Source organism: Pteropus medius, unplaced genomic scaffold (assembly GCF_902729225.1).
Source record: "Pteropus medius unplaced genomic scaffold, Ma_sr-lr_union100, whole genome shotgun sequence".
In the NCBI taxonomy this organism is placed as follows: domain Eukaryota; kingdom Metazoa; phylum Chordata; class Mammalia; order Chiroptera; family Pteropodidae; genus Pteropus; species Pteropus medius.
Genome location: NW_024345601.1, coordinates 18,389,347 through 18,414,594, shown reverse-complemented (window position 1 = coordinate 18,414,594; position 25,248 = coordinate 18,389,347).

The following is a 25,248-nucleotide window of genomic DNA, read 5'->3' as shown; positions in this document are numbered from 1 at the left end:
TCAAGCAGTATTGCCATCTAAGAAGATCCTACTCTGGATTAATTTCATTATGTCCCTTGCCATGAGATAAGGCATCCATGAGGCCAACTGGAAAATGTCATCAAAACTAACACCTTCCCCTCTCAGACCATGACACAGGTACCCAGAATCCCAGAATTCCTTGCCCAAATAGCTCCAAGCCTTTTCCCAAACCTTATGTATGCTTCTTCTACAGGTCTACCCTCTGTAGAGTAGATCACACCGCCGGTGTACACACTCCTAGGCGCATGGTGATTAATATAAGAGCCTCTTCTCAGCACAGAATGGAGCAAGAAGTGAAGGGAAGAGGCTCACTGGTGCCCAGGACCTGTCTCTTTTGGCATCACCACTTTCTGGATAAGAATTTGATAATTCTACACTCAAACATGGCCTTCCTGGTCTTTATAAAGATATATTTATCAAAGTAGAAGGATCAAACATTTTATTCAACAGTTTGTTAGCTTGGTCTAGAAATTAAATATTTAGACAAATGGAATATGGGCCTGCAGTTATACCCTTTCTCGGTGCCCAGCAGAAGCTAGGGGTAGCCCTGACTCTAAGATTCCAACAGCATTTTAATAGCACTCTGTGAAGGTGGAGTAGTGAGCCAACAGAAGTCCATAAAAGGCAGGACATAAAAACAGTGCTGGAAGTGCCACAGGAGAGAAAACTTGGAAAGAAATTGGTCATAAAACCTAAGAACTGCATCAAGCGTGTAAATGACTACAAGGTAGAAAGCAGATACAGGCTTCCCCATATCAGCTACTTGACTTTAGAAAAGATACTTAAAGTCTTTGAACTACAGTTTCTTCAAGTATAATTGGGGTGATTAAACCTATTCTGTGAGAATTCAGAAAGGAATAAACTAAAGTCATTGCTTTAAGTGAGGACACATACTGAGGGCCATATAAGTTATAACTATCCTTGTGATAACTGATGACTATTTCTTTCCTGATATTGCTGGGGCTTGATAGGATGAGGCTTGGCCTGGAGTATAGCACTGGAGTGGACACCTTACTCAGAGCATCAGATATCTCAAGTAATGAGGCAAGCTCTGTTATCTAAAATTGAGTTTTGCATGGACATATACCTATGTATGGTGAAAATGAGCTTCCAGAGACAAAACTGTAAAAGGAATTGCTTATCTGTTCTGCCCATTTTAAGCTGGAGTCATAAAGGTGAGTCTTAAGTGTGATTTTCAGTTTGGGTTAACTCAGATCAGATATCTCTCTGACATGATATAAGAGGAGTTACTATTAATTTTTAATAATAGAGTTCTTTTTAATTCATGAGAAAATAGGTGGGCTATTTCAAAATTAAAACTATATGTAGTTTATTAAGGCAATTTAAGAATAATTGCCTATAATAAAATATAAGTTATCAGTAGCACACTTTAAATTTCATTTTCTCACTAATATCTGGTGAATCCTTGGTCAGCTGGGAATGCTGATGGGAATGGCTTTTGTTTAGGTTTAGTTCAGAGTTCCTTACTTCCTTCTCTTAGCACTTGCTAATTTCTATTATGAGCTGCTTCGTTCAGGGTCCTTTCCAGGTGGCTGGAATGATTGCTTGCTAGTATCAAGATATTTACTATAATCGCAGAGACTTTTTTCTTTCTGTAGCTACAACCACTGATTTTAAGTAACAAAGTCTTTACCAGTTGCCCCTAGAGGGGACACTCTACCTCCACTACAGTGTGGGAAAAGCCAGCCTGCTTGCTGTGGCTTATTCCACAACCAGGAATGAATGGCCTCTCCTTTTGCTTTCTTGGGTCAGTATCCTTATCCTGTCTTGGCTTCATGTGATTGCTCTGTCTACCCACTTGACTCCACATTGTCCTTAAAGCAGTGGCAGTGGGTAAGCTTTTAAGATTCATGGCATTTTTTTTTTCTTTCTACATGCAAAGAGGAACTTTCCAATTAGAGTATAGCTAAGTATTGATCCGCCATTAAACAAAAATGTAAATACCAGTTTATTTCTTGTGTAACACCGCTAAACATACTCCCTAGCTATAGTTTTATGATTTTTACTGTTTCTTACCCAGTAGCCATTTGGCTGCTGAATCACCAAGGATAGGACAACGTGTGAAAAAGAGAAGAAAATGATGGCCAATGTTATAGTACTAGGCACGAATACTGTATCTTAGCAATGGACAACTTAAATTTTAATTTTTAGGTACCATTCAGTAAGATCTTTATTGGGAGCTTATCAATAGCTTAATGAATGTGGAAAGCTGAAAGAGGAAGTTAATACACTAAAAGTCGAATCAGATCTCAGAAGCTAAGTGCGGTCGGGCCTGTTAGTACTTAGATGGGAGACCACCTAGGAAGACCAAGTGCTAGAGGAGTAAAAAATTAAAAAAAATAAGGTATTGTAAGCTGACAAGGTCCTTGCAATCTGAGAACAGCGAAGGGTTGTCGCACATAAAAAAAATTAAATAAATAAATAAATAAATAAATAAATAAATAAATAAATAAAAGTCAGAATCAGGAGAGAATAATATCTTTATATGGGAATGATGAGCAGAAACTACCAATGTCAGATGTAAGATGCACTGAAGTTGGATGAGAGATGTGTCTTAATAGCTGGACGTTTGCCAAAGGCTCAGTCTTCGCATCAGTATTAGAGGAGGATGTGGCCTTCAATGTACTTCATGCTCTGGCCTTTACCTTTCTGTCTAGCCTCATGTCTAATGACATTTTCTCCTAAAGCACTCCCTTCACACAGGTAATGGGGAGTTAGATTTTAGCTCAATATAAAGAAGAATTTTCTAACAACAGAGCTGTCCAAAAATAGAATGAACTTTCTCCAGAAGCAGCTAGTCCCCCCAAGCAATAACGGGGGTTCCAGCTGAGGCTTAATAACCTTTTGTAGGGTAATTGAAAGGGGGATTGAAATAGTGTAACTAAGGAAATAGACTTTGGAATAAAAAAAAGTTCAAACTCTCTCTAAATAGATGCATTATTTTCGGCAGAATGGTGGTTTCTGGAACTCAGTGGCCTGGTTTTCAATTCAGGTCTGCCACTTACTAGCTGTGTGACCTTGGGATGTCATTAAAGTTCTCCTGGCCTCAATTATCTTGTCTATAAAAGGTAGATAGCAATAGCACCTTCCTTGCAAGTGCTACTCTCAGCATCGTAGGAGGATTAAGCAAGTAAACATGCATAAAACTTTTAGAATAATATCTGGCATATAGTAAACATTTAATAAATGTTGATAATGATAATTATACTTAATTACTTAAACCTATGTTCCCTCCTTGATAAAAAAAGATAATATTTACCTCATAGATTTTATTTGAAAATGAAATGAAGTATGAGTGACATAATATTTAACACACTATAAGCAACTATGATTATTAGTTTGATGAAATGTTTTGTAGTATATAATAGTTAACATTTCTTATAAACCTGAGATTCTGTGATTAAATGATTCAGCAATGGCCAGATAGCAGAAGAATTTTCCCAGCATGCTCTTTAGAGGCAGGTGCCTATAACTTGTATAATGAAAACAAAACATTCCATCATTTCATCCAATTTAATACATTAATGATGGGGGACTGGAGGAGGAAGAAGATGTGGAATAAAGAAAGAAAATGAAAACTTGAAGATAATAATTCTTACTCCCAATATTCCATGAAACAACCTATAGACAATTAGGTAGCAAAAGAGAGATAGAAAAACTGCACTGTCATATTATTTTCTGGTAGGCAATGCATTTGTTAGTCCTCATTATTATTGTATTTTCATTGCATTTCAAAAATATGTATTTTTCAGGTTGAAGTACAGAGACTGATTTCAGAATCCCTACATAATTTTTTTTCAACTATATTCTAAATACCATGAATTCTTTCTTAGTCTAATCACCTACGCTGAACTGTCAGTATCAAGACACATGTGAATTGTGATTCTCTGTGAATAATATTTTTTAAATATATTTCTTGACATGTGGACTCAAAGATGTTTCTAATACATGTCTTTCAACTTCTCTCTTCTATTTGGATACTAAAATGCTAGAACCAGGACACTATTCTCATAGTTTCTAAGTTCCTATGAATTGAAATTGAGCTCTCCCTCCAATTGCTTTTATTTTATTTAGTATTCTAATTGAACTATTCATTTATACCTCTGTGTAATAAATACTAATGTCTCTGCATTCAGTGTTCCCTACAGAAGATACGAAGGGAGCTTAAGATCTCATCCGAGATTTGTAGGTTAATATACTCTAGTTGGGGTTGAGGTAGGAGGAGAAAGTAAGAAATATGTCTACAAAATAGTTAAGTAATAGCATAAACAGTTGGCTCTTTACAAGATGGGCACTTTCAGTAGTTTGGGGTTCAGAAATGACTCTCGACTGATGCAGGGGGCGTTATCCTTCTTAAAAGGTGTTGCTTCACTTTTATGTGGAATTTAAGGAACAAAAATGAACAAACTAATCAAAAACAGACTCATAAATATAGTGGACAATTTGGTGACAGACAGAGGGGAGGAAGGTTAGGGTGTTGGGAGAATAGGGTGAAAGGTTAAAGAAGTGCAAATTAGTAGCTGATGGATGGTCACGGAGATGGGGAGCACGAAATAGAGAATGCAGTTAGCATTAATACGTTGGCTAGGTGGAGGGTCGGGGAGGCAGGGGGCAACTGGGATTGTTTTATGAACTGTATAGATGTCTAACCAATGTACTGTATACTTGAAACTAATTTAAATAAATACTTTTTTTAAAAAAAAAAAAGATCAATAAACCTATGGAAAATATGAGGGGACAAAGATGCTGCTTCAAGGCAAGAGCAAATGCTGGCTCCTGCCATCTATACTCTGACGATGTGCAGAATAAACTCATTGAGCCTCTGTTTCTTTATCTGCAGAGTAAGAACAATGATGCCTTCTCCCTTGCTGGTTATAAGAACTGTGGATAATGTATAGATAATGTCAGTCATATGAAAATAGTAGATAACTGTGAGCTCATTATCTTTACTTTGACATCCAATGTGGCTAGGGTTAAAAAGGATAAATAGAATTCAGAAACACACACGAGGATTTGACTGAGAGTGTATGACTCATTGAGGGGAGAAGGAGTAAACAACAAGAGTAGAAGTTCTAAGCTGATAGTGGTGGGGGTCGAGAAAACTTGGAAAAAAAATATGAGCAGTTTAGAAAGGAGAGCACTGAATCCCAAACTAGTTCTATTAAAAATATATATACATATGTGTGTGTGTATATATATGTGTGTGTATATATGTATATATGTATATACATACATACATACAAACAGGAGTGGATCTCTTTTTTCACATCTGAAGCTTATATAACTGACTACTCTCAGAAGCATTTTCATATAAAATTAGGTACAAAAATGTGTGTTTAAGTGAGGGAATAAATCACAACATACTGCATATTTTTAAAGGCTGATAGATTCCAGAAAAATCACAAAATTTAGAAAAATAGCATAATGTGATAGTATATACCACTAAATTGGATTAAAATGTATTCTCAACTAAAATTACTGTTAGATCCCAAAGTCAAAGCAGAAAGACATGGAAATCTTAATTGATTTGAGCTAAAATATCATTCTTTTTCTGATTTTACAATAGCATATGACCATGTGAACATGATGCTGGATCCACTGCCCATGAGTAGCCTTCAGTGTTAATCCTCATTAATTTTGTGGCAAATCCGCCTCTACATAAAGACAATGGGAAACCATTAGAATGAGTTGTTGGAACTATTGTTTTAGGAATATGAATCTAGTGTTGTCATAGCTGGGAAAGCAACTGAATGTAGCAAGATCAGCTCTTGGAGGTCAAAAAAGCAAGAGGCATCAGAGAGAGAGAGTATTAACACTTACTAGATGACTGACATGATATGGACAATAATAGAGAGGGAGGAATCTGAAGTGGCAGGAACGTTGAGCTCATACGACTGAGAGAACATACGTTAGAGGCTATGATAAGAAAATAGATACTGTCTATAAGAAAGCCTCTCCACTTCATATTGGCCATGGATGTTGGGAGGTAAGCACATTCAGTAGTTTGGGAGAAAGATCAATGTTCCTTTTCCATCCTGATTGACCACATCAAATATAAACATAAAATGAGTAGTTAGTTATTCCAGTGCTTAGGGTGGTTAGGAATCAGGGAAAGACTGGGTTCCTCCAATGGCAAAACTGTCGCTGAAGTTTAGGGATACCCAACTTAACCTAGACCCAGTGTTTAGAAGATTTCAAAGGAAAATACACTCATAGCAAAAAGAAGGCAAATTATTCTTGGTTATTGAGGAGAAGTCTCTGCTAGTTCCTAAATGGGAACTGTAGTAATCTGGGATCCATCATGTGCAGAGTCTTCTCTTTGAATCTAGTCCTGAATCCCAATCCCATCCATGATAAGGGAATGGAAACACATAGACAGCAAGTGAGAGAGTATTTTCCCACAGTATCTATGCTGAGCTTGCCTGTGCAGGAGCCTAGGCACTGGCTTCCAGATGAGATGAAGACTGAGCGTCCAAATTAAGAGGGGGTAGCTGGCCAAACACAAGTAAGAATACCACTCAGCCATGTAAAGAAGCAAGAAGTGTACAACATCCATATTCTATCTTCAGAAGACAAACAGACTCAATCCACCATCCTCTTGGACACTAACCTAGAGAATGATTCTAACTCCTTGGCAGTTTACTTTCTTATTTAATCATCACATTCACTAATAGACAAATATTGTTATTCTACTTCACAGATAACCCAATAGACTGCAAGTTTAGCTACTTTATCCAAGACAATAGAGCTATAAAGCAAGTATCAAGGTAATAATAATGATATATAACATAGTATTTAAATAGTTTAACTACATTAGCTCATTTAATCACATTTAATAGTTTACATTAGCTCAATTAACCACAGCCTTAAAAGGTACTGCTGTTATCACTATTCCCATTTCACGTGTGAGGCAACTGAGTCATGATGAAGTCAGGTAGCTTGTCTGAGGTCACACAGCTTATCAGAGGTGAGGGTGGGGGTCGAACAAAGGCAATTAAGTTTAAGAACTTATGATATTCACAATGCGCTGTTTTGATTCCAGGATTTTAAACTAAGACTTCTGATTCCACATCATCCTTCTATAGCTCACTCTACCATCCTACCTGCACTCACAACTGGATCCCACTCACATACAGAGAGGATAAATCTGTCTCAAGTGCTGATAGGAGAAGTAGGAAGAGGAAGAAGCATTTGGAGGGGAGGTGATTAGTCCATTATTAGAAGTACAAAATGGAGATTTGTGAATGTCCCTGAGGAAAAGGAGCCTTTGAGGATTTGTCCTAGAAACGTAGATTTGACAGGCAGAAGCAGGTGGTAATAGTTGGAGCCCTGAAATAGGATTTTCTCATGTATAATTATGTGATTAAAATAATGATACCTTAGAGTCATTTAGTACTTTATAATTTTCAAAACACTTTTACATATACTATTACATTTAATCACCTGTAATATTTTAAATTTAAGTATACTGAATCTGCTGCATATTACCAAAATGTATTTTTATTCCAGAAGTAAAAGAACAAGATGGCATAGGAAGGCCAGGAAACTGGCATTTATTGGACTCATGCTGTGTGCCAAGAAATGTGCAAGGTGTTTATGCCATTATCTTACTTAATCTAACAACAAATTTTGAGAGTAAATCACACCCTCACTTTACAGAAAAGGAAATGAAGGCTCAGAAAGTTTATGTAAATTGCTCAAAGTCACACAACTAACATTAGTGTTCAGGCCAGTTTCTCTCAGATCTAACTGTGGAGCTTGTTCTCTTAGGCAACACTATGACATGCTTCTTTTGCAAAGTCTTTCCAGGTGTTGCTCTTATGTGTCATCCAGGAGATGACACTGCCCAGATATATAGGTTTTTGCTTCATAGTATTCATTTATTAATTTCTGTTTGTTCTGGACACATATCACTTACACATTCATACAAAATGAATAGAGCGAAGATTACAAAATCTGTGTCAACACATTCCCACATGATCACCAAATTCCTGCTCCTGCTTCAAGCCAGTTCACCTGATTGCAGTTATCTTCCACATGAGGACAGCCTTTGTTCTAGAATCAAGCTATAGCCCCATCAATGTTGTTATTTCTCATACATTAAGACTTGATGAATTAACAGATTTTATCTGCCTTCTCCATCTCTCTTTTATTCTTTACTACCTGTCTCCTAGCACCTTTTGAACACATTAATTTCAACCCAAACACCTTCCGTGTCTTCTCTAGTCAATCTCCAGCTGACCACACTTGATCGTTGACCACTTTTACTAAGATGTTTAGGAGTCAGGAAGGCCATTGAAATAAGCATGACATGAGACTAGATCCCGACAGATAAAGCCGAACGTGCCAATTTGAATAAATTGTTTGCTGGATCCAGTCTTCCCTGGAAAAGCTCCAGGCTACATGTTCAAAGCTGCATATCAAGCATTTAGAATGAAGGGTCTCGAGTAAAAGGAGTATGATGTAGTGATTAAGACTACCTGGTTTGAGATGAATCTTGTTTTCAGATCCAGCCCCCATTTTTTGTTTACCTTGTAAGTTTGAACCATTTTTTAAAGACATTTGAGACTCAGATTCCCCATTTATAAAACTGAAGTATAATACCTATCTCAGGGTTGTTATATGAATTAATAGATGTGAAACATTTGTTACCTATGGAGTACTCAATGATGCTGCTACCACTTATATTGTAACTTTTATTACTAAGAGTTACAAGAATGAGATTTTTGACAATTTATGCCCCTATTCAAAATGTTACTGTAACTGCTTGGAGAGTTAAGTGTGATACAGACCAGTGGTTCCCAAACTTCACTGCATATTAAAATCACCTAAGGAGCTTTTCAAAATTCGGCTGCCCATCCCATCCCAGCTTAATCAAAAGGTCTAGTGTGGGAACTAGACATCCATAGTTTTCAAAGATCCCCAAGTGATTACAATCTGCAGCAAAGTTCAGGAACCACTGATACAGAGTTGCTTTCAGTTTTTCTAACACCTACTTCAAGAACAAATGTCTCTGCACGCTCACCCCTGTGACCCACCAAGGAAAAGCAGTGACCCCGGCTTCACTTCTCTGGTCTGCCTTCCTCACCTTAGTACACACACTTCATCAAGGGAACTTTTGTTGAGACTTCTTCAGTAAAATGATGAAGGCAGAAGAATGTGAGATATTATGCAGAGAGTCATTGAGGAGATTGTAGAGGCTACAAATTCAGCAAAATGGGGCTTGAAGAATTTAGGCCTCTGGGGCTCCAACATGATAAGAGCAGTTAGTTATTCAAATCCTAGTCAGTCCCTAGCTGGAGCCAGAGCCCTTTCAATTATCCAGGATATCCAGGATAATTCACTCCCACTTCTGCTCCTGCTAATGTACCAAAATAGAAAAATGCTGAGCTTTTCAACTAAAGCTTACAATGTCCCTTCTCAAAGGAATTAATGAACAGGGGAGATTAAAGGTGCCAGAGAGGATATTTGTTTGGAGACTCAAAGGTAAATCCAGACACTAGTTAAGAGTAAGAACAGATTTTAATCAGTAACAACTATTGCAATGGGGAAAAGATTCCAGTGTGAAATGTACTCATCTTCAGTTTATGGCTAAGTATTTTTTAAAAAGGATGAGGGAATGGGTGGGGGGTGAGCAGGCGCTCAGTAGAGTCAGGGAAGTAAAAAAATTATAAAAAGTTGGAAGGAGGTTGGACTGTGTGAAATTCATCTAACTGATGCTTATCAAAATTCAACTCCTACCTTCCCACAGATACAGGAAGATAGGGGTCCTACCTTCAGCTGTTCACTGGAATAGATAGTAAGTATATTCTTTTGGCAGCCATGAGTCATCCTATGGATGACTAGGGTCATCCTAGAGATGTGGCCTTAAGCTATTAGAACTATGTTGATGTTATTCCAGCTTTGTTGTTGTTGTTGTTGTTGTTGTTGTTCAAGGCTTTATCAGCCAAGGTTAGGGCCTAGTGAAAAAAAGGGCTCAGAAGAGCCTGGCTAGTGTTTGGTCAAGGGGAGAATCTCTGTCAAGACAAAGTATTGTTTTTTCCTTTCCCTTGTGTCACCAGATGCCTTTCTGCCATTTGATAGGATTAAGGCAAAATAAGCATCTATGTAGCTTGTGCTACATAGCAAAGCTGGTAGCACAGTCCTGACTCATGACGAAGGAGGTTCTCGCACTTGACATCAGGGCCTCTTGTTTAGCACTGACTCAGACCCCTCGTTCTCTTCAGTGTCTGTCCTCTCTTTGCCTTCTGACCAAACAATTGTTTCCACTGGGTCTCTCTGCTATCTGGGGGAGAATATGCTGAAAAGAAAGTGGCAGATAGCTAAAGAAACCCCCACAGAAGTGGTAGTCCTGGCCTTCAAGACCTCAATTCAATCGTCAAGATCCAGTGGCCCCTGGGGCCACGGAGTCTGCAGTGTTGCCATGGTGACATGTGTAGGTTAACCCTTTCTGGACTCCAATTCCCTGAAAATAATTTTTTTAAGGATTCTGTAGGAAAAGAAGAACCCTGAGACAGGTTATCCCATAAACCACTACTATATAGCCAGATAGGAAAAGTTATCACTTAACCCTTTCTTAACATGATATAGCTTAGCCATTCTCTTGAGACTGGGGCACAATGGTGAAGGATGTATATTCTTGGATTAGACTCACTGGGTGACATCTCAGCTCTGCTGGGAGACTTTGGGCATCGCTTCTCTGTGAATCAGCTTCCTATCTATAAAATGGCTTAATAAACTTGTGATAATTACATGATGAATATGTTCAAAGTAGTTAAAACTGTTTCTGAATATAATTGCCATTGTTATCTCAGTTTCCAGTTACCTCCCAATTGCCTTCCCCTTTGGCAACAACTTATGCTGTGGATTACAGGTTTTTCTTGAAATTTCTTTTTAAGTTTCTGTGATTCAGATCCACTTTTATCTTCTGATTTCTCTGTCTCTCTCTCTCTCTTTTTTGTATGTTCTTATTCCTTTCTATTTCCCACTATGCACTCAAATGAGGCTATCCTAGTATTTTGTCTGTGATCATCTTTGTCTTGGTCTTTATATGTTCTTTTCGAACAATTTGTTTCTTCCTGTAGCTCCTTCCTGTAGGTAGATGACTCCATGCCTCTGCTCCTGCCCTCAGCTAGGTCTTGAGATCTGGCCTTTTGGTTTGTACCTCTGTATTGATTCAGTGGTTCATCAGCTTTGACATCAGAAAGACTTTGGGCTTTGCTAGAAGAATGGCATAATTAGCAAATCACTTAATTTCTCTAAGTCTTAGTTTTCTTCCTGATAAAATGGGGGTAATAATAATAGTTTCTAACTCATAGAATAATTCTAATCATTATATGGATATTTTATATCGAATTCGTGGTAGAATGTCTGATGCATAAATTGTGTTCTAGCTATACTACTTGACTTCTCAAATCCAACGTGTTGAAGACCCAGGTTACTTTACTGCCCACTTCCTATAAAAAACATATTACTGTTAATGGTACTACCATTTTTTTAGTCACTTGTTTTCATCAATTGAGTTATCCTTGACTCTTATCTCTCTTTCGCTTCATATCTGATGGGTCAGCAAATTCTGTTGACTTTTGTTATTCAGGTTTTTGCTAATATCTATCCTCCCCACCACCACAATTTATATTGTCACTGCCGTGTATCTTGTTCAGTTTAATATGGTAGTCTGCTAAATAATCTTTTTGATTGGAGCCCCACTACCTATATTGGGATCATCAATTACTACTGGCAGAATCAGGGTCACAGACAATGTTAAAGGCCTGAACAGGATGGAAGTGTGTGTGTGGTGTGTGTGTGCGTGTGTGTGTGTGTGTGTGTGTGTGTGTGTGTGTGTGTGTGTGTGTGTGTAAAAATTTAACATTGAATATATCCTCAATATTATATCACAAGCCCCACTATTTTCTTTGTGTTTTTTATTGTTTGGTGCCTGAAGTTTTTTTGTTTTTTGTTTGTTTGTTTGCTCGTTTGTTTTTTATAGCCTTTGTTAACACTGTTGATGCCAATCCTTTGATGGTATAAAGATCAGATTTGTCCAAAAGTGACCCTGGCAGCTAGCTTGGACTTGGGACCTTCATCAAAACTCAAATTCACAAGTGGCCTCCTCCCTCCAGAGAGGATACTGCAACATCTCATGGGTCCCAAAGATGCCAAATTCTTGCTATCTGCCTTCCACAGACACTTCCTATAAGTAGCTAGCATTTATTTAGCCAGATTCAGACTCATGTGGCTAAACAATCTTTGCATTCACTGTGATGCTTAATTTTAATGTGCAGCTTGACTGGGCCACGGCATGCCCAGATTAAACATTATTTCTAGGTGTGTCTGTGTGGGTTTTCTGGATGAGGTTAGCATTTGAATCTGCACATTCAAATCTTGTAGATTGTGTTATACTCGTGCACATTGGAGAGGACAATCCATCAAGGACCTAAGTAGAGCAAAAAGGAAGAAAAGAGAGGAACTCAACCTTTTCTGCTTCCTGCCTGCCTGCCCTTGGACAGATTTATACGATTGGCTCCTCTGATTCTCAGGCCTTTGGACTTGAACTGGAACTCGCTACCAGCTTTCCTGAGTCTCTAGCTAGTAGACTTCTCAGCCTCCATAATTTCATGAGTCAATTCCTCAAAATAGGTTTCTTCTTATATATATATATTATTGGTTCTGTTTAGGTGGAGAACCCTAATATACCCAATATATGCTGAAATGAGTCTTTCTTAGCTACATATAACAAATACCCCCGATATTTTTATTGGATAGTATTTGGATCTTAAATTACTCTTGAGCAATTTGGCTGGGCAGCAGGACCTCATTTCTTAGCCAGCCTGCTTATGAACAAACCAGATATTTTCTGTATGTGGCCCACCACACCTGCTATACTGTCTCTTACATTCAAATATATTTAAAAATTGAGTGAATATTTGAGAAGAAGTCTACGTGATAAAATGTCTTTCATCTTATGTAAAATAAGGCTGTATCAACAGGGTATGAAACTTCTAGATGGAATGAAAAAGCAATCTAGGTGTTTGACACAAGCCATACATTCTCCAAGTATTTGCCTTTTTTTCTCACAAGATGTTCAGTATCATTTAAAATATTTCTTTTTTTAATTTGTGATTTTTAAACTGATTTATTCTGGCCTAAAATAGGGATTAATGGAAAGCAAAGCTGTCTGTAATCATATTCTGGCAGCTAGTTTTTTGTCCAAATTCAAGTAAAGTATCTAAAAATTTCACTTCCAATCAAGAGTAATGGAGACTGACTTTATCTTCTGTATAGATTGGATGTTTGGGTTCCCTTCTCCCACTCGCATGTTTAAGCCCTAACACTCAATGCGATGGTATTCAGAGGTAGAGCCTTTGGGAAGTAATTGGATTTCAATGAGGTCACAAGATTTAGACCCCCTTCGATTTGATTAGTGTCCTTATAAGAAAAGAAAGAATGACCAGATCTCTCTCCATCTCACTCTCTACCATGTGAGGACACAGCAAGAAGGCAGCAGAAATCTGCAAGCCAGAAAGAGGTTCCTCACCAAGAACCGAATCCACAGGCAAGGATCCCAAGACTCCAAATTCTTGCTATCTGTCTTTCACAGACAGTTCCTGTAAATAGCTAGCATCCCAAATTCAGACTCATGTTGCTAAATAATCTTTGCATTCATTCACTGTGCTGCTTAATTTTAATGTACAACTTGGCCAGGTGCCCAGATTAAACATTATTTCTGTGTGTCTGTGTGGGTTTTTCTGGATGAGGTTAGCATTTGAATCTGCGCACTCAAATCTTGTAAAGTAGATTGGGTAATACCTGTGCACACTGGGGAGGGCAATTTCTTGAGTATCTAAATAGAGCAAAAAGGAAGAAAGAAGATCCTGGACTTCCCCATCCTCCAGAACTGTGAGAAAGAAATGTCTATTACAGTTTCAGCCATCCAGTTTATAGTATTTTCATTATAGGAGCTCAAACTGATTAAGAGAGCTTAAACAATATAAACATAAGACAAAATAGGTAAAGCAATAGTTTTCAGACATTGAACAACAGAGTGTACATAACAGTGATCTCCCAGAGAAAGGAAACAAGCAAGATGAACCTTGTAATTGTCCCAGGCTACTACTGACTGAGTAGAATTTTGAGGCAACAGTGTAAAGATGGAAATCATAAATGGATCCTGGTAGTCATTCTGAGTTGAGAAAAACACATTTGGATTTCAGGAACACCAAGGAAACTAGAATTTGTGAGGCAGACTATTAGAGACAACATAGCTTTACAAAGGGAGAGTTCTGAATACTTTCAGAGTTTCGCCCCAGCCTTTAGCTGAGTGCTGATCAGTGCATATGGACAAACTACCAATACGTGGCAAAAGGACCATCAAAAAGAAGCAGGAATAATAATCCCTGGAGCGCACACAATGACAGAAACAGTTCTTGTTTCTATCAGCCAAAATGGAAATATCTCCTCATATATATGCATCAATTGGAGTTTTCAAAAGAGTACTACCTTAGAAGTAAGATCAGTTAGCTCTCAAAAAAAGCTGTTTTATTCCCAACTAACACATTTTAAAAACATGCCTCAAAAGGATAACACAAGTGATTTAACTGCATCCCAGAACAAAGTTCCAAACTATTTAAAGTAATGAAAAAACAAAACAACTAACAAACAAAACAAAAAATGCCGGCACCCACCAACATCAAATTCACAGTGTCTGGCATACATGAAGAGTGGCACACATATCCTAACTCTTTGGGGAAGGAAGAAACTGTTTCTTGACTGAATGAAGAGAATGATATGTGAGCTGTCCATTTTTTTTGTTTGTTTGTTTTTAACATTTTATTTTGTGAAGAGGTTACAGTAGGGGAGCACTAAACTAGGTTGACCCACCAGTATTATCTCTTTCTCATAGTCTGTGAGCACCAATGCACAGCATCTATTGTTTAAACCTTGATTTGACACTGAAGAACACTAAGAGTTACATCTTTGTTACTATATTTGATTAATCTATGGAGAAGAAATTACTGGTTGGATCTCAATGAAAGTCAGAGACACATTATAACCCATTAAATATATTAATAAAATACATTAAAAAGATCTTTCCTTTAAGTAGGATTTTTCTGAATTTGTAAATTGCAAATAAATAACTATTTCTTATTATTTATTTTTTAAAAAGCAATATGATATGAACAACTCACAGTATTACAGTATCTAGTCTAAGTCATTCAAAGTCATTTAGCATGCTGTGACAAAACTAGCACATCCAGAGTTGGTTCTACTATTTATTAGTTCTATGACTTGGACAATTTATTTAACTTCCCTGAGCCCCAATACATACCTTTATAAAATGGAGATAGTGGCACCTCATAGGATTATTGTACTGATTAAATGAGGTTGTGAAAATAAAGAATTTCTCTCACTCAGCTCTTGATACCCAGGAGGTGATCAACAGATAAAAATCCCCTTTCTTTCTCTTCATATATTATTGTTGCCTAAATATCTTGGTATCATTTAAACTTTTAATCCAGTAATGAGAAGATTCATATCTTTACTCAATATTTGGAAAAATAAATTTATTTGCTTCCTGATCAAGTGGGCAAACACATGCATGTCAAAATATTGAAATTAAAGTGTGCAAGTACAAAATGGAATAGCTCCTTAATAGCATCAAGAATGGGAAGAATGCCTCAGCAAATCAGATTTTTTGGAGAAAGTGGATGAGACCATATTGACATGTAAGCCAGAATGAAGGAAAAAGCCAAAGGAAGGCTACAATAGAAATATGAGCTGTGCTTCCTGACAGAACCCTGGAAAGACTTCAGGCTCTCAAGATCATTAGGCAGGGAAAGCAAAAAGGGTTATGGGATAATAATCTGAATAATTCACTTTGAAACTGTCTATATAAAAGCAAAACCAATTGACTCTTTCAATTCAAGTATATCTATATACACCAAGAATCAGAAAGCAGTGGAGTTTGCCACTCTAACTAAAAGTAGAAAATAATTTTCCTAAAATTTTAAACCATCTCTCCATGTAAGGTTTGGATTCTAATAAGAGTATGTGTGCCTAAGAATAAAGCACTTCTCTTTCACTAGAGGGGAAGGGCACTTTGCTTACATACTTCCCAACTGTGCACCCCAAAAGGAAACCTGACAGCCTATTGGTCCTGCTCAGTCACCCAGACTTGTAGATTTGTGGTCAGCCCTTCAATTTTAAGGAAGTTTTTTGTTTGTTTGTTTTTGGTTTCCTTGTTTTAAGAACCATAGATTGTCAGAAGAAGCTTAGATCAACTATCCAATTATCTATGGTCATCCACCTCATCGATTACTAATAAATATGACAGAAAATCAAAGACAAGTAGGCCCTTAAGAAAAACAAATGGCTGGATATAGGAGTACCAAAATGAATACACAGATCAACCAATTAAGAGAAAATAGCTATAATTCAGGGAAGATGAAGTAACAATTTTTTTTTTTTTAAATAGAGAATTGAGACAATAGTTATTTTTATTGTAATAGGACTACTAGGGGAAAAGAACATTGAGAGAATACAGAAAGTACTTGAACTTAAACCATAACTGACCAAAAGAAAAAAAAAAAGATAAGAAAGGAAGATGAGTTAATCACACAGAACCCGCAGCCAGTAGGCTGTTATGACTTGGATAATTTATTTAGACTATAATTTCTTTATTTTGCAATTAATTTGAAAGTTAAAACTAGGAGACAAAGATAGAAAGTTAGAAGATGTATACCTAACAGAATCCAATATTATGATTTAAAAGCTAGACGATTTAAATTTAAAATGAAAAGTTAATTAAGAAGGAGAAGGAGGAAAATTACTTAACTAAGAAAGAGGAAGAGAAGAAAATTTACTGGAGAGAGAAAGATAGAAGTGTTTAATGGACATATGAATGAAACAAGGTTGAAAACTAGACACATCCTTATAAAACTTCAGAACACCTAAATTTCCTGAGAGAATAAGATGAAATACCTCAATAGTAAATAAGCAATAATTAAATTAATAAAGCATTAGATGCTGGAATAGTACTTCGAAATTAGGGGGAAAATCATCTAACCATACATATTCAAGCTTGTAAGCCAGAATAGGCTATGTAATGCTGAGGTAACAAATGACTCCATGTGCTTAAGTTACATGCCCATCATGGGTTAGCTGTGGCCGTTCCACAATGTCTTCATTCCAGGATCCAGTCCCCTCCCTGGGTTATGGCTGTTTTGGGGAGACAGGGAAAGAGTATACCAAGAAGAATGACTAAAAGATGAAATTGGCCTTATTCTTCAAATATTTTGACTTAGAAACTGGAAGATTTGTTATGTCACAAAGCCTGGCTTCTCCTAATAAAGAGAATTGAGATATGATTAGAAACCATCAGACAAAGAACTATACGAGAAAGTCTTACTTGAAATATAAAGCAAAGCAAAATGTGCCATGCTTTGAACAATTGATAGGAACTTTAAAAAGATAATTATTTTGATGTGTACATTCTCTTTTTATCAGCATATTCTATATGATGTTGAATTATATTTCTTTCTATGGATTCAAGGACACTAATTGGTTCTAAAAGGAGTAGTATTTGGATAATCAAAATGTTAATACTATTTATCTGCATTTATATATTTGCATTTAGAAATTCAAACTATTGAGATATATGAATTATGGTTTTATACGAAAGAGTAAATTTTGTAAGTCTTGATACTCCAATAATTGTACAGGAAGAAAAAAGGTAGAAAGTAGAGTAGATTAGTGTGGGAATATGAATTTCCTCCTACTTTTTTTAGGTTTAAAATTGATGGAAGAAAATCATTGGCCCAGGCATTTTGTTTACATTGTAAGGAAATCTGTAGAAGTAAAATAATATAACTTTCAAAATTTACAATAAACAGAAAAATTTGGTGGGTAGTAGAATAAGTGAACTGAATTTTTAGTCTTCAATAGATGAATAAAAGAAAACAATATGAAGTTGATAAATCAAGTGATGGAGTCATATCCATGTTATTAAAATGTTGTTAACCACCAGAAATCTAGAAATATGAATAGTCAAAAGTAGTTACTTATGAGGTAACTGGGAATGGCAATTGAATCATGGCTTTTTTCATTGCATTTTATACCATTATGTGTACATATTATTTTTATTATAAATATTGATCAAACTGTAGCAAATATGATAAAATTTAGACAATTTAAAAGTAGAAAATGTATATAAGCTATTATAATACATGGCAAAGTTATTTGAGGAGTAAATAAGATACTGAATTCAGGAATGATTAGTACATGGTAAATACACATTCACAAAATTATGTTATATATAGTTTTTTTTTTTTAATTTATGTGTCTCATTTTAGTTTTTCAGTAGTTGCATCCCTTTACTACAATCAGATTTATCTCCTCTCAGGCTGTAGAGGAAATCATCCTTCTTTTGATTGTCATGGCTGTTCATTTTTCTGAAACAATTTAATTAGGGTATTTTTCTTATCAAATATTCCCTTTCATTCAACCATGTGATAGTTTTTGGAGAACCTGTTATATGCCAGGCATCATTCTAGGGACCGGCGATGGTGCCCATTTACACGGATGGCAATCAAGGATATGCTGCCTTTGAGGATCTTATAGACTGTCAGGGAAGATATCAGGCAATTTCAGGACATTGTGGTGACTTCCAGGACAGAGGTAAGTGAAGATATTTTAACAATACAAGAAAAAGGTTTTCTAATTCAGCCAAGTGGGATCTGAGAGGTGTCCTAGAGTAAGTGATGTTTGAGTTGCTCCTTAGTGGCTGGAAATTGATGTTTGAAATAGAGTGAAGAATTGGATACAGCTTCTAGGTAGAGGGAACACTAAGTGCAAGTCATGGAGGCATCAAACCAGATGGTTTGGGGGGGGGAGGAAATAGTTAAGCAGTGCATGTGCCTAGTCTAGAAGTTTTGTGTGAGTGAATGGATGAGGATTAAGCCAGAGATGGAAATAGTGCAATCATGGAAGAGCTTATTCTGGAACATTATTCTGGATCTGTTCTTAAAATAGTAATCACTCCCTACTCAAGCCTTTCTATACCTCTTATTCAAGTTTTATTCACATTGTCTTCCACTCATCAAAAATGGCATGCATTTTATTTTTCCTCAGTAAGATTCTGTATTAAAGAGGCAAAGACTGGTTTATTTCTATCTTCTGTAGAAGTTAGCATTGGTTTTGGTATGCAGTGGTACTAAATATGTAGTTGTTGCATTAAAATGTTTAGGAACATATATATTTGATCCAGCGTGATAAATCCATGAGTCTAATTCTTAGAACGTCAGCTAAATTGATAAACACTATGTCATTGTAGATGTATTTATTTCTTCCACATGAATTTTGACACAACTGATTTTAGAATACATCTTTTTTGGGAATTGCTGAGATTGAATGAGAAATACAAATGAAATGCTACACTACTTTCTCAATTTATTTTTACAATCAAGACTTCCCTAAAGTTTAAAATGGAAATGCTTTCCATCAGAATATGCCTACATATTCAAGAATAACATTCAAGAATAAAATGAATGTTAAAAATAGTATTTTGTTCTTTTGTCAGTCCAGACTGACAAAATGTTGTGGCATTTTTAGCAAAGTCTAGATTCTCATTTTCAAATGAGAGCTTGATTTATTTTCTAAGTTATGTGCTATGTATCAGCCAGACACCTCATTAAAACCTGGATTTATTAAAACAGAGTAAATAGCAACTCCTAGCATTGCTTCTGTAATGTTCACTATAACAAACCCAACAAATAAAATTTGAGTGGCTACAAAGTAGAGAAATAACTAATTAGTGAGATTCATTATAATGAAATAAGAGAAGTTAGGAAATACAACATGAATAATATAAGGCCAGAATATTTTGTATATAATCACATAGGAACTCCAGGAAAACATCACACTAGTTTCCAATAATGTAAAGCATTGAATTCCCCATGGAAGAACAAAATGATTTTATCACCTTTTCTTTTGATTTAATTGACTCTTATTATGTTAGGGTAAATCAAACGGTTATTTTATTATGCAAAACAATCTTCCTCAGTGTCCCCATATCTACTGTCTAGACCATGTGTCTGGCACATAGGTGCTCAGTAAATGTTGGACATGATCGAACTTCTAGATCATTCACCTTTTCTTGGAAAGTCAACTCAGAATAAATTCTGTTAATTTTGTAAAATTGTTCCTGAACTCAAGGAGTCTGTTTTGCCCGCATGTGTCAAACCCAAAAGAGACGTGGATAGGAGTTTGTGCAAAGAAAATATAGGTTTATTTAAGGAAATGGCACCAAGCCTAGAGGTACAGGTGAACTAGCATTCAATGACCTGACTCCCTGATGGCCTCTGGAGGGTAGGTTATATAGGAGAAAACTCATTAGCCATGGTTAGCCATGGTTGTGGGCTCTACTGATTGGTCAGGGCTAAGAAGCAGTTGATCATTTCATCAGGTCCTGATTCCATGGTGTGGTCCTGTCTGGTTGCAAGATGATGCTGGTATAGTCATTGTTCCGACTTCATGGGTGTAGAGATGCAAGATGTTGTCTTTAGTCTGTTTTTGTGGTCAACAGACCTGAGGCTTCTTTCCTGAGACTGATGCTGACCTAAGGGCTTAATGATTAAGGGAGAGGTTGTACAGTATGCAGAAGGATAAGAAAAGAAAAGAAACAAGTGAGCCCAAGGCCAGTTTGAATCAAGGAGAAAGAGAAGAGAAAAAGTAATTTTAAAGAAGTAAAGATTTTGATTATTTCTTTCCTTCTGTTGACTTTAGGCTTCATTTGTTCTTCCTTTTCTAGTTTTTTTTTAAGATGAAGTGTTCGGTTGTTATGTAGATGGGGTAAAGAGGGTCAAAAATGTGGAGACAGAAAGAAATCTTACTATGGGAGGTGAACACACAGTATAAAGATATATGTGCCTTACCTGTTAAAATGTGCAGCTGAAATTTATTGGATTTCATTAACCAACGTCACCATAAAAAAAATAAAAATAAAATAAAAATAAAAATAAAAAAATAAATTAACCAAAAAAAATAATAATAAAAATAAAGAAGTAAAGATTTGCGCAGTTACAAAACGTATCTCTCTGCTGCCCATCTTACCTTTTCCAGGGCTGCTTTGTTTCCACATCTGTTGCCTTTTCTAAGTACCACTTCATGTCCATGTGGTCTCCTAAGTTGAATTATGGCATGCCTCTGACTACCCCCACTACAAACCTTTTCTTTTTCAATTTTCTCTGAAGAAATAACCCAACTAGGCATTCATTGCAATTATAAATTTGTGGTCACCAACCTTAACCAGACTGTACTTCTACTATGTTTCTCTAAGGAGCTTTCTTCCATTTTTTTTTTTTTATCTCTCCAATACCTACCTCTGTGGGACTCACAACAGAAAATCTTGTTTCCCATTTCTTTGAGTAAACAAATGCTAAAAGAAGCAAACTATTTCAACTTATTGTTATGAAAATCTCAAATCTTCCTTCTCTTAAATACATTCTGCCTTTCTAGTCAAGATGAAAACAAAATCTCTCCTCCAATCTAAGGCTAATCTTCCTGGTACCCTGATGCCTTCTCAGAACTCACATTCTTTTGATTACGTTCTTTCTTTTTGGTACCTCTCGTTCTCTATCAACTGGCACATACAATACACTACAGACTTTTGTTTAAAAACAAACAAACAAAACCCCACTCACTCTATCTTCATTTCTAGTTACTACACACTTTGTGCTCTCTTTCATAACCAAGTCTTCTTGAGTTTTCCATACTGATTGTCTTCAGTTTTTAAACTTTGTTTATTATATCTCAACCCATGCAAACTAACTTACCCTGTCCTATGCATTTGTCCTACTTTACAATGTCACCAATAACTTTGTCACATAATTTAATCAGCTCCTTCAGTTCTTACTAGCTTTAACCCTCATAAACAAATAGCATGCTACACTTTGACACTGTGCAAAACCAAAATCAGATCTCACTGCTTTCTAATAAGAATGGCTTCCTATACATAAATTCTACTGAACACCTTGCTTCTTTCAAAGAGTCCAGAATTTTTATATGTTCCAGGCAGAGGTTGTCTACATAACCAACCCCCAGTAAAAACTCTATCCACTATGTTTCTAATGAATTTCCCTGGTTTGCAGTGTTTTACTTATGTTGTCACGAATTGCTTCCAGGGGAATTAATTGTGTTTTGTGTGACTCCCCTTAGAGAGGACACTTGGAAACTTACACCTAGTTTCCTCTGAACTTAACTCATGTGCTTTTTCTCTTTGCTGATTTTCCTTTGCATCCTTTCACTGTAATAAATCATAGCAATGGTATAATTAAATGCTGAATCCTGTTAGTCCTCCGAGATAATTATTGAACCTGGGGGTAGTTTTGGGGATTATACACAGAGACCCACTCTTCTTAGAAATTCTTTCCACCTCTGACAACATTTTCCTGGTTTTCTTCCTGCCTTTCTGTCTCTTAATTTCTTTTTTAGATACCATTTTATCACCCTGTCCATTAAATGTTAATTAACATTTTCTCTCAGTGATACTTCATTTATTATAGCATCACCAGTGACAGTTTTTATTCCAGTGATTCTCAAATTTGTATCTTTTCTCCAAATCTCTCTTCTGAGTTTCAGATTCTTATATCCAATTGTCAACATACATCTCCACTTTGGTGGTTCACAGATTTCTCAAATATAACAATTCCAACACTGAACTCTTACTTCCCTCCTCCAAATCTTTCCTCTTCAAGGTTTTTACATCCGAGTAGTTATACCCCCTTCCCATATCCAAACCATCAACAAGTTCTAAAGTTTCTATCTCTAAACATTTCTGGACACTAGCATTATTTGCTCCAAAGCATAATCGTGATCCTAGCATACTGTGTGTTTCCATTTCTCTTCTTGATCTATAATCTTGTTATGGATTGAATTGTATCTCCCTAAAATTTGTATGTTGAAGTCCTAAAATCCAATGTGACTGTATTTGGAAACTGGCCTTTATGGAGATGCTTAAGAATAAATGAAGTCATAAGGGTCTCTACTCCAATAAAACTAGTGTCTTTATAGGAAGGGAAAGAGATACCAGAATACTAGATCTCTGTCTCCTCCCTATATGTGCCTTTTCCCTCACCACCTTTTCTGCACATACCCAAGGGAAGGTCATGTGAGGACTTAGTGAGAAGGTGGCTATCCACAGGCCAGGATGAAGGCCTCACCAGAACCCAACCCTGCTGATACCTTAATCTTAGGCTTGTAGCCTCCAGAACTGTGAGAAAATAGGTGTCTAAGCACCTTCGTCTATGCTGTCTTGTTATGGTAGCCTAAGCTGACTATTGCAAATTTATTCTCCATACAGCAATTAGAATAATCTTTAGAAACCTAAAGCATAAAAATATAATAGCAGGACATATTACTTTCCATTTCAACTGTCAGTGGCTTCTTATTGCTCTTCAAATGAAATTCAGACTTTTTGCTATTGCCTAAAGAGCCATGTATGGTAAACCTTCAACTTTACCTTGGATCACTCTTCCCTTCCTTTTACATCCCAACCAAAGTGGCCGTCTTTCATTTCCTCAAGTGTCTGAAGACATTTCTGTCCTCTGGTCTTACACATACTATTCATTTGCCTGGAATCTTCCTCATCCTATTCTTCTTTTTCTTCATTTATCAGCATAAATTACACTTCCTCAGAGAAATTTCTTATATGACCTTATCTAGGTGTGTTAACTTCTATTATCCTCCTTAACTATAAGAAGGTAGATTCCATCATTATACCAATAATAAACTGTATCACATGTTGATTTCTTTACTTGTTTGTTGTTCATTTCTCTACCCTCTGTTTAAATTTCAGAGACAGGAACCATTAGTTTATTCTCTAATATAAAGCAAATCCCTGCTACAGTGTCTACACATAATAAATACTTAATATTTGTTAAATAAGCAGAGAGATGGGTAGATGGATGGATAAGTGGATAGGTCTCTTAAAGAAACTTCAAACACCAAATCTAAATTCCTTAAACTAATTTATAAGACCCTCTACAGTCTGCCTTCTAGTGACTAATTAATGGGCAGCTGAGCAAGAAAATCTTGGTATTAGATTTTGACTCTCCTAATTAAGAGAACACAAATCTGATCCTAGAAACATTAACTGATTCAATATTTTTTCAGTAACTACTTATGGCTAGTTACTATGTTAGCTCTATCTGTCCTTAATCTCCCTTCATCCCACCATTATATGCAAATCATAATGGACACATTGCATTTCCACCAGGGGTCAATGTTCCCTTTCTCTTGCCTTATCTTTTACACATATTGTTCTTGTTGCCAAAAATACTTTCTACAGCTACTTTCACTTGGATAATCTCATTTGTTCCTATGATTTTGGCTTAAACATTAATTTTGAAAGGAAGGCCCTTGACTAATCTATGTCCCTAGATTAGTCCAGGTTCCTGCTGCAACTTTCTCTGGCTTGCACACTTTTTCATCATAACTCTCTCTTCACAATGCCATTATTTGTCATAACTGTCTTTCTTCCAGTGAGACTAGCAGCTCTATGACATTATGGACCATGACACACTTGTGAACCATTGTGTTTTGAGGAGCACAGTGACTAGCAAAAGTAGGATTAGATTGATATGCCCTAAATTAGTAAGATCAGATTTTTAACTACAAGGCTTTCTGGCTCAACCACTTACTAATTATTGATTATAAATATAAGACTCTACTTACCAAATTAACTTCAAAATTAACAGGTTTTTAAATTGTGCCTTTAAAAAATGTGTCACAATGTTTTGTGACAGAAGCAGTCTTTCTACCAAGATACTTGCCTTTCTACTCTTCATTCAATCTCTCCTTAAACCAATGGCTCTATTTCAGAGACAGTGCTCCTCTAACATGAATGCTTAAGCAAGCACAAAATAGAATAATACCCATTTTGCTGAGTGTCTTTAATAACTTGGCTCCTTAAATAGGATTTAAGTAAACCAAGTGTTTCCTTGAGAAAGCAGGCTGCTACAGGCTCTGGAATTTTACAAATATTTCAGGTTAAATTAGACTGGTTGTTATCCTGGTCTAAAAACGAGCATTTTACTAGGAAAGCCAAGTTGCACTGAGTGCTGGCTGATGGAAAGCAACATTCAGAAGTATAAGCTCAGAGGCAGAGACTAGTTCCTGGATACTCATAGGCTAGCACAATCTGCAAGACAT